At 37.3% G+C, this 10841-nt stretch overlaps 1 pseudogene across 1 annotated transcript; it reads right to left on the bottom strand.

The window, feature by feature from the left end:
- Window positions 1-1521: 1521 nt before the first annotated feature.
- Window positions 1522-8990, bottom strand: LOC103336021 (signal recognition particle subunit SRP54 2-like; annotated as a pseudogene). Its single transcript, XR_016128077.1, has 6 exons — window positions 5611-8990; window positions 4941-5091; window positions 4700-4814; window positions 2980-3137; window positions 2271-2383; window positions 1522-2141 (listed from the first exon to the last, which is right to left on the bottom strand). The product of XR_016128077.1 is annotated as a signal recognition particle subunit SRP54 2-like (transcript).
- Window positions 8991-10841: the final 1851 nt, after the last annotated feature.

Below are 10841 nucleotides of genomic sequence, written 5' to 3'. Positions count from 1 at the left end.
CACTAAATATCTCAAAGTTTTAGGAGGCAATGGAGTAATTAAGCCTAAATTTTAATATAAAATTGTTGTAAAAAACATTTTAGGGGGCAATGGAGTAAAAAACATTCAAAATTTGGGTGCCAGCGGTTAGTATCGAAAGCCTGACCAACAACTATGGCTTAGTTCACGAATCCACTGTAGTACAAATAGAAATTGTTATTTATTTACATAAACAACCTTTTTAGATGCATCAAAACTATATATATATATATAAAAGAGCCGACATTTTCTTCTTCATTTCTGTTCGTCTCCTCTTTACAGAACCCTAACTAAGCCAAGCGCCGCCATCACCTCCATCTTCTCTATATCCATGGAGCGTACGGAGCTTTATGTTGAGGAGAGCAACGATCTACCTCGTCCACCGCCGGATCTTGTTGTTGAGGAGAACAACGATCTTGTAGTTCTATATGATTTCGAAAAATCAGAATCTCTCTACATGGTATCTTCTGTTCCATTTTTATGCGATTTCCTTATTTCTCTGGTCTCACAGCTCCTTTCATATTAGTCTTTCTTAAATTCTTCGTTGATACGGAGTAATTACGACCATTAGATCGATTGTGTGGTTTCATGAACATGAACATGATTATCATCATCAGAATCATATAACTGAGTCTGAGTTGGAGGAGAATAGAGATGGTTATTAGAGGGTGAGAGTTGTAGAGGGAGAGATAGAACAGAAGCTTTAATGTTTGCTTTCACTACAACTAAGGGGCTGTTTGAGTCAATTTCAATTTAATGTTCAAGTCACCAATTGACAATGAAATTGGGAATCTGGAGGTGCAGGCGAGTGGGAAGGTTGACGCTCTAATGCAGAGCATAACCCTAAATCCGATTCAGATCCAAAGCCTTGTTAATCCTTTAAACTCTTATTCCATTATTTCTAGTGTTTCTTATTTGAAATATGTTAAGACTTTACATGTTTCCATATATGATAAGACTTCACATATTCCGAATAAGAAACGCAGTTTTCGTATGTGAAAAGGAAAATGTTTAAAGGACCAAGATGACTAGGAGTTTAAAGGAATAATAGGGCTCTGAAACTGAATTGCCAATTTCACTGTCAGTTGGTGGCTCGAACATTAAATTGAAATTGTCTCAAACAACCCCTTAGTTGTAGTGAAAGCAAACATTAAAGCTTATGTTCTATCTCTCCCTCTACAGCTCTCACTCTCTAATAACCATCTCTATTCTCCTCCAACTCAGACTCAGTTATATGATTATGATGATGATAATCATGTTTATATTGATGAAGCCACGCAATTGATTTAATGGTCGTAATTACTCTGTATCAACGAAAAGTTTAAGAAAGACTAATATGGAAGGAACTGTGAGACCAGAGAAATAAGGAAATCGCATAAAAATCCATATAAGATTGGTGGATTTGGTCCCTCAATATGCCAAAATTACTCGATATATCCTCACAAAATTTGTTGTAGACGGCTACAAACAAATGAAGGGGGAACAAATCATATGTGCTCTGTCTTAAACATTAAATGATGAAATTCACTTCATTGCCTCTAAATCATTATAATTCTTCCGATCATTTCTTTTTACCAAATGCATACAATAAGACCAAAAAAGAAATGCCAACCATTCAGATCACAACTATTATTAAAAACTAAATTATCTGTTAGCCCCTTTGATAATAGGCTCTTGCAAAATGATTAGCAGCATCAACTGGACAGACGTCTGTTAGCCTCCCACGAAGGCTAGCTTTTGTCAACCATTACTTGCAAATAAACTTGAAATCACCACTGCAATTGTAATAAATATCTACTTGTCCCCGCCTCCGAACATCCCCATCATGTCTATACCAGAACCCATTTGCTTCATCGAACTTTGTAGTCTACCCATGCCACCAATCTGCTTCAGCATCTGGGGAGAAAGGACGGTGCTCATATGCTGTGCATTCATATTTCAGGATAGTGCACTCATTTCACCCTTCTTCGGAATCTTAAGCCCTTTCATTTTGCTCCATATCTTGGCAAGGCGCTTATACTCTTCAAACATCTCCATTACTTCTCTAATTTCAAGACCAGAACCTCGTGCTATTTGAATTATAAGTGACTCATTCATGAGTTTTGGATTTGAGCTATCCAACTCTGCAAGACAAGTTAAGCTATTCACTAAACCATGTGAGTTTCTTCCCCACCCTCCAAAGGAACTAAACATGACAGTTATTGCTCAAACTATGTGGCTTAATGCACAAAAACAAAAGGAATGGCCATTACTTGCCTTCTTTTGTAATTGAACCATCATGGTCATGTACTGCTCGTTCTTTGCCGGGCTTTCCTTTTCACGACCTTTAGGATTCAGCACTAAATCCTGGAAGCATTGAGAAGACCTACATAAACCAAATAAATTCTTAGCCTGCAGTTGGGTCCTGTCAACAATAACATCCATGATTATGTACCCTAAAGCTTCTGAATGTGCGTAGTCTCTGTGTGTGTGTGTGTGCGTGTGTGTGAGAGAGAGAAAGAGAGAGAGTAAACAAGAGGACACAGAGTTCATACATAAATTACCTAAATCCCAACAAGAAAGTTCAAAGGGTGGTAACATAAAAGTTACTTGTCGATTGCTTTATAAGGCTAAAAACCAAACAGATAATCATGAATATGATTCTGGCCTCCCCAATGTTTTATTAATTTTGAGACTAAGTTTAATACTTCACTACATTCTTTTCTTTAGTTGATTGTTGTGTTAGTTAATGAATTTTACTCAGAGCACAAACTACTCATAATGTTAATAATATGGTTTCCTAAAATCCATTTACGACATTTTGGGGAGGGGAATTCGAAGACCTCTTTTATAAAGGAGAGCTGTAGCTACTGAGTCAGAGTAATAAGCAGCATTTGAAAAATCTGAAACACCCAACTTGATTTAGAGAAAAGTTTGGGCAGTTCTCATTCTAGATAAAGTACAATAAAAGAGAATGATAACCTGGCTAACTGGACCCATTTTAAGTATGTTCTGAAAGAGTTCATACATAATCCTTAATGTAAAGTTCCCTTCTGACAGCGTTTGCAAGAGTTCTGACTGTTGGTCCATAGGAACAACTTCATGGATCTTGTCCATAAATCCAGACCAGTTGCCCATGCCTAGAAGTAAAAGCCATTGTTACTTAAACAATTTAGAACAGTCATTGCTAAGTACATCCAAAAAAGTCAAGACTGAAAAAGCGAGTGACCTAAGAGACAGCTTGACAAACGGTTTAACATAAAAAAACTTCAAACTTGTCCATGTGCTCTCCTGTTCCAATAAAGATAACAGGACCCTTTGTTGCTGCAACATTGCACACATATAGTAAAAGAAAATCTAGTTATCAAAACCTTTGCATGCCAGTACCAAAAACCAATGCCTTACCACTTAGCTATATCCTCCATACGGCCTGTTTTGGATGATAGAACGAGGAGAGGGGGGCAGAGGCAGGGTTCTAAGAACGAGCCGAGCCATGCAAGGACACAGAGATATATCAAGTAAGCAGCAAGGTTCTCCTTTTAGGACCGACTATAACAAGCTCACGACTCTAATAGAAACAAACAGTAAGCTCTCTGCTCTATTTTCTTGCAACAGAAACCAAAGAGATACTTTCCTTCGCTGTAGCTATTCTTTGCTATTGATCACTAGACTAATGTTTGAAGTTAAAGTTGATAGAAATTTTGGAATAGCATTATAAAACTGAGAAGGCACATTAGCAGAAAAAATGCATATACTGAGATACATAACATGGAAGATTTCAGATGTGACCTGAAGTTATACATGAGTTTTAATTGTCGCCTCAGAAAAAAGAAAAGATTACAAACACCACCTTGATTTTGAATATTCCAAATGTGTCACCTGACACTAAGTACTAACTCTGTCAAAAATTATTTTAAAAAGCATTTCTCCAAGCGCCCCAGCATTTTTGCTATCAAAGGAGTGCTTTGCTTCGCTTCTCTTCCTAGCTGTTGACTACTTAGGGACCCAGCAGCAATTTCCTAGTGTCATCTACCATTTCTTTTCCTTCCCGTTAAAATCTAACTTATGCAGAAAATTTCCAGCTGCCTTAAGAGCACATATTCAACAGCCCCACAAAGGACAAAGCCCAACAAAATCAATATTTATTATACAATGACATTCCTGAACCTTTTTACTTCAAACCCCATCCTCAGAAAAACATTGAGAAACTTAAACATTGAGCTGATTATTAGGGGACTACCCACTGATTGGTACATATGGTAGGCGTTGTGCAAGGCAAGCTTGTTACTACCGAAAGTGTTAAGCAGTGAAAACTTCGAGTGAGCAAGGAATGTACACAGGGTAAATATATAATTTGGAAGTTCCAGGTTGGAACATAATATGGATGTAATGTGGTTTGGCTTACCCACATGATGGATGTAATGTGGTTTGGCTTACCCACATGATGCAATGAGAGGTTTTGAAGATTTGAGCCAGATTTTTAAGTCTTCGTTATATTTCATTTCTGCAAACTATTTCAAAAATTTATAACTACAGCAAATTTTTCCCATGAATTCCACATGTTGAAAATTAGTCTAAGAATAAAAGCCAAATACTAAGTTTCCAAGGTGAAGCTTAATGGACCATCTTCTTATGAGCTATATCAATGCGTAGATCCAACTGAAAATTATTAACATTTCAACAGTTGCAGCAAAACACTTACGCACTGAGAGCACCACCTCCCTTTGCACGACCATCCATTTCTGCAACTATAACAGCTCCAACTGAAACACTGCCTGAAGGCTTGAGCTTCATCAAATGCAGCCTGACCAATACTGCTATCCATAACAAATATAAAAAGATCAGTTTCTGGAATATGAGAGGAAGTATATTAAGAGAAAGATATTATCAAGCAAATGCAATCATCAGAAAGTTTACGTAGCATGAAATTCCAGAACAAATACCGTTGCTTCAGAAACTTGACGCATTTCTTCAAAAAGAGCAGCTTCTTGTTTGTGACGCCCACTAGCATCAACAATTATAAGATCGCAATTCTCCTTTGAGAATGTTTCCACACCTTCAACTGCAATTTTCACTGGGTCCAACTCCATATAGCTGCAGGGGCAACATACCAATAATCACTTGAATGCTAAAAGCATCGAATTCTTAGAAGAAAAATATATAAGGTAGTGCAGATATAAAGAGGGATAGGCAGGACACCAAGGATGGCTGCCTTTTAATGTCCACCATGTTTTTCCTCACTCTTCCCGACCAGAAACCCTGGTTCTAACTCAAAAAATCATACTGCATAGGCAGGACACCAAGGATGGCTGCCTTTTAATGTCCACCATGTTTTTCCTCACTCTTCCCGACCAGAAACCCAGGTTCTAACTCAAAAAATCATACTGTGATCCATACCGGTGGAGTATGAGATGAGACCAAACCACTGTGTTACTAATCCAACTACAACATTCCTCTTTCTTTCACTTCCCCTATTAAAAAATAACTAATATCTAGAATTGAGATGTTTACTTAAAGAAAAGAAAAATTCAACATTCTCAAACTTCACAACTCTATAAGGATTGTAATTGTCCAAAAGAAAGACACATAACCAGTAGAAAGAAAAAAGAGTACCTTCCATAAAATGGAATCTTAGCCAAATGGTCCTTAAGGTTTGTGAAATTATCACCTTTCATCCCTAAGGTTTTTTGTGACACTAATGGTTCTTAAGATTACCCTCCACAAATCAAAATGGTCATTGCCACTAGTTTCCGTCAAATTTTCTGTTAATTTGATGACATGGCACATATATGGAGCCCACACATGGCTGTTTTTTACCTGCAGGATTTTCAAACAGATGCAGTCACACAAGTTATAAGCAGACATACATTGAACATCACTCAGAAAATAATGTGCAAGATACAAGTTTTTGAGATAAACAATCATCGGAGTTGCATTGAAATAATTAAAGTTAGGGTTTTAAATCATTTTCTCATCAATTAGACAAATAAATGCTTATGTTGCAAACAAAGATTCAAAGTTCATCAATGCCAATCCACCCATTTCAAGAACAAGTATCAGAATTTTCTTTTCATATCTTGGTAGCAAAGCAAAGGAGGACAGCAAGCGAACCCACTTCACATTATTCATCTTTTTTTACCATTGCCCCAAAGAATAGTTAGCAAGCTGGCAACCCAAGTTGAAATTCATCAATTTCAGATGCTTGAGGATCTCAACTCAGCAGCAGAATCAAATGTTTTGAAAGGCAAAGCATAGAGGTGAGGTGTTTTTATTCGCGCTACGCTAGGCGTAAGCTTTGAAGCGTTGAGGCATAAGTCTTTTCAAGATTAATTTATTTTAATAAAAAAATTTATAAATAATACAATACACAATTAAATTGTACTACCAATAATGTATTAAGTATAATCAAATATGAGTACTAATGGTCTCATTGATGCATAATAATCAATCCCTAAATCTAAAATATTTATTCAACATCAAAACAAAAACACAAAAAAAATCATGATTTAAAATAATAAAAAAAGGCAAGCAGAATGTGTGCTTCTTTAAGTAATCCCAGTGCTGAACGTGCAACTTGCTAAATAGACGAACACCTCAGGCAATTTTCTTCCGCCTCGCTCCGATGCACACTTTGACGTGCGCTTAGACATGCCTTTGAAAACACTGAGCAGAATCATATTTTGTTCAAAACATTTAGAGGATAACGAAAGTGGGCAATCTAATACAAAGCCAGAATTTGAACGAAATTGGGCAATCTAATACAAAGCCAGAATTTGAATGAAATTGGGCAATCTAATACAAAGCCAGAATTTGAAAGCCAATCCAATAAACCCAACAAAAGAATAAAAATTAGAAAACCATAACATGAAACTCATCACTCTCTCTCTCTCACTCACTCACTCTGAGAGGTAAACTTAGAATACCCACATTGAGTTGCCCAGCATACTACATTAAACTTAGAATACCCACATTGAGTTTTCTAGCATAAGCATCTTATCTCAAGCGAATTCAGCTTTTGGCACTTTTGCAAAGGGTACTTGAGAATTAAAAAGGTAAATAATAAGTATTAAAAAAAAACATTTAAAAAAAACATTAATATAAACTCCAAAAGCATATCATTGTATAAAATCAACTCAAAGATACATGACAGAGAATTGGTCAGATTTGAGACCTCCAAAAGTTTTCATCCTACAAACTAATTCTAAATACATTGATGAGACAAAGTTTTAATAAATCTTACCCTCCATCTGAATGCTCCAAAAAAAATCCGGTCAAATGCATGGCAAAGTTCCAGGATACTAAAATACAAACTCATGGTTACAAGCTCAAGGATGTTGCAGGCGAAAAGATTTCCTTTAATAACTTTGTAGACAGAACAAAACAATGTCCAAAAGACTATAAAGATCAAATTCTGCCAAAATCTCATAAAACAGGGTGTCTTGCCAAAATCTCAAATTCTAAGGGGCAAGCCTATCTGGATCGCGAGGGAACAGAGAAGTTTTGCGAATGTTGTTCAAACCACAGAAAAGCATGACAACACGCTCCAGCCCACCCCGAACCCACCATGCGGTGGTGCACCGTATCTGTAGGAGCCATCACAAGGGTTAACAAGAGCACAAGCAGAAGAAACTTATGATAAACAATATTAAGCTCACTAACACATCAATGGCTCCAAGTCCTTTGGAATGAGCCCTGGGAGAAAGAAGTAAAGCTCTCAATGACTCAAGCTCTTGGCCATAAGCCTTGCAGAAATTTTCTTCTTTTCCAGTATGCCCATTATCAACTTCAAATCCACCACCTTGGTCACATATGCCCGGAAGGTAGCCAAGGTCAAAATCAAGAATGCAATTACCCAACGGAATAGGAAAAACAGTGTGGACACAATCATAATCCTGGACCCTAAAATGAACGTGAGAACAACCATGACTAAGCACCATTCCATCATTGGCAATCATGAAATCGAACTGATGAGTATGATCAATAGGCCTACCTAACCACTTGAATTGTGCCAAACCAATGAAATTTCGTGAACTACCAGAATCAAGGAAATGACAACTGAACAATTCTTGATAAAGCCTTGTATCACCATAGCCTTGGGCAATTTTAGAGTTGGCGCAGAGGCTTCTTGAACAGAAACGAAACGAAGCAAGTACAAGTCCTGGCGAAGCTCTGTCTTCAACCCTCCAATGAAGTAACTCGTGAGAAACTCACCACCACCTTTGTCTTGCATGCCCATATGGTAGCCAAGATCAAAATCAAGAAGTGCAGCACCGCCGTTGCATACCCAACATGAGTGTGACATTTCAGCAAACAAGTGGAGAGCATGTGGTGATCTGCCAGATGTATCAACCCCAAAACCTAATTGCTTCCAAGCTTCTTGATCAAGATTCTTCAAAGACAAAAACCGAGTAATCTTCTGAATTGAACCGATGGAAAAAGAAGACAAGTAAGCAGGCAAACCTTGCGTGGATGGTGATTCCAGAATCCGCGATGTTGCTTGCACCAACGGTTAAAAACCAAAAAATCCCACGTCAATTACAACAGAGGCATCCAATTGCTTGGTAACCTGGTTGTACAAAGCATCCAGAGGCTTGGTAATTGCTGATGGCATGAATGCACCATCAGAGACAAGAAGTGGATGAGTCTTCCCACTCATGCGATCAGGACTCTCGTGGTGGCATGAATGTACTGAAGAATGCAACCATTAAAGATGGAACTGTCATTTAAATCCATCAATTTTACTACAGCGTACTTCTTCAGAGTGAGCCTTGGTGACAGTACCTTGATGAATTTCCTCGTGTGCTTTTACTACATTTGAGTTCTGGATGTTATATATATATATATATATATATATATGTTTAAAGTAAGTGCAGTTCTGTTTTGTATCCATCATTCTGAAACATTAGCTTGAGTATGAGTTGGGCGGCATACATATTTTGTATTCTATTTTGTATTTTGATTTGTTGTAGGGTGGAGGGCTAACATTGCGAATGTATTAAAGTTCTTATTATATTTTAGAATGTGAAACTTGGAAACATAAGCTTATGTATGTCAACATCAAAATATACTTCTTTGTTATTATATTCCTGAATGCGGATGAAAGGTGAACTCAATATTTAATCAAAGGCATACTGGTATAGGCAAGATATATAATTGCCAAGACAGATGCGAACAAAAAAAGGTTCTAATAAAGCAATTCTAACATCTTCGAGGGCTCTTTTGGTACGTCGGATTGTGCTGTTTAATGTCGAATAGTACTAATCTGTTCCAAAGAGTACTGACTATTTATCCATAATATTATAAGGCACTTGGTCTTGTTCCAGATAACTAGTCTGACAAAGTTATACATTGTTTTTTTTTAAGTTACGATCATACTTTTTTTTCCTTTGATAATTTAAGTTGAAATTGAAATTCATATGACAAAAAAAATTTGTGAGATACAGTGATTACATAAATCCATTTGAGAAGAGCACACCAAAGATCTGAACCAATCGAACTGACACCCATTGGTGATGATACAAATTTTTTTTGGCAACATTCATATGACAACATTTTTTTTATCTTGTTTTGCCAACATCTAATATATTGCAACTAATTCAGAAAATGTATACAAAGTTGCATCCTTTACGCAAACTGATTCAACCCATTGGTGGTCTTGATCTCATATTCTCAATATATATGCATCTCAAACATCTTTAGAATCAGTATGTGATAGAAACCCTTCAACCTTAACCCAATGCCAAAGAATCATAACTGTTATTTTTTATTGAAACTGGATTTACAATTACATGCCCTAGAATGAGTATAATCCCACTAATATAATCGCTTCCGAGTTAAGCAAATAACAACCGTTAACTAACAAAACAAATTGCCAGCTAACTAACCAATTGCCTAACAAAACCTTGCCAGCTCAGCTAACATACAAAAAGACCATATTAACCCTGAGAATCCTATCAATTACCCTCCCCTTTAAAACAGAATCCTTGTCCTCAAGGATCAAAACTTCAGTGGATCAAAACTTCAGGAGCTGCAGCATTACCGCGCTTAACCATACAACGATCCAAAATAGCCATGGGATGATCTTGCAAAATTCCAGTATCGGTGATCATGGGCATATTTGGGGAAATAGTAACATCTGATCCCAAATGCTTCTTTAAACATGAAACATGAAAGACAGGATGCAATTTAGAGGAGGTAGGCAACTTCAAACGATAAGCAACAGTGCCCACCCGAGAAAGAACTTCAAATGGGCCATAAAATTTCGGTTGCAACTTATGGAAAGGATGTGAAGCCAAGGAAAGGTGCTGATAAGGTACCAAACGCAGATAAACCAAATCACCGACTTGAAACTCCCACTTAGTTCGATGCTTATCTGATTAAACCTTTATACGAGTTTGAGCAGCCAGCAAATTAGCCCGTAACAGGGAGAGTACTCAATCCCGAGCAACTAAACTACGGTCAACAAAATCCAATCGAGTGGTGCCTGCTTGCTTCATAGACCAGCACTGTTGGAGGAGGCTGACCATATACAACCTCAAATGGTGTCATTTTTGCCGAGACTTGGAAGGAAGTATTATAAATCCACTCAGTCCACGGAAGCCATTGAACCCACTGCTTTGGTTGTAAACCCGAAAAACACTGCAGATAAGTTTCCAAACATCTGTTAAGCACCTCAGTTTGGCCATCAGTTTGAGGATGATAGCCAGAACTCATGCACAATTTAGAACCTTGTAAAAGAAAGAATTCCTTTCAAAACCCACTGATAAACATAGGATCACAGTCACTGATGATAGAAGTAGGCATTCCATGCAGCTTAAACATATTATCAACAAAAACTTGAGCTA

This window comes from Prunus mume, linkage group LG6, assembly GCF_029339155.1.
Source record: "Prunus mume cultivar Tortuosa linkage group LG6, ASM2933915v1, whole genome shotgun sequence".
Taxonomy (NCBI): domain Eukaryota; kingdom Viridiplantae; phylum Streptophyta; class Magnoliopsida; order Rosales; family Rosaceae; genus Prunus; species Prunus mume.
The sequence above is the reverse complement of the archived record's forward strand: the minus strand, read 5'-3'. Positions and strand labels throughout refer to the sequence as shown.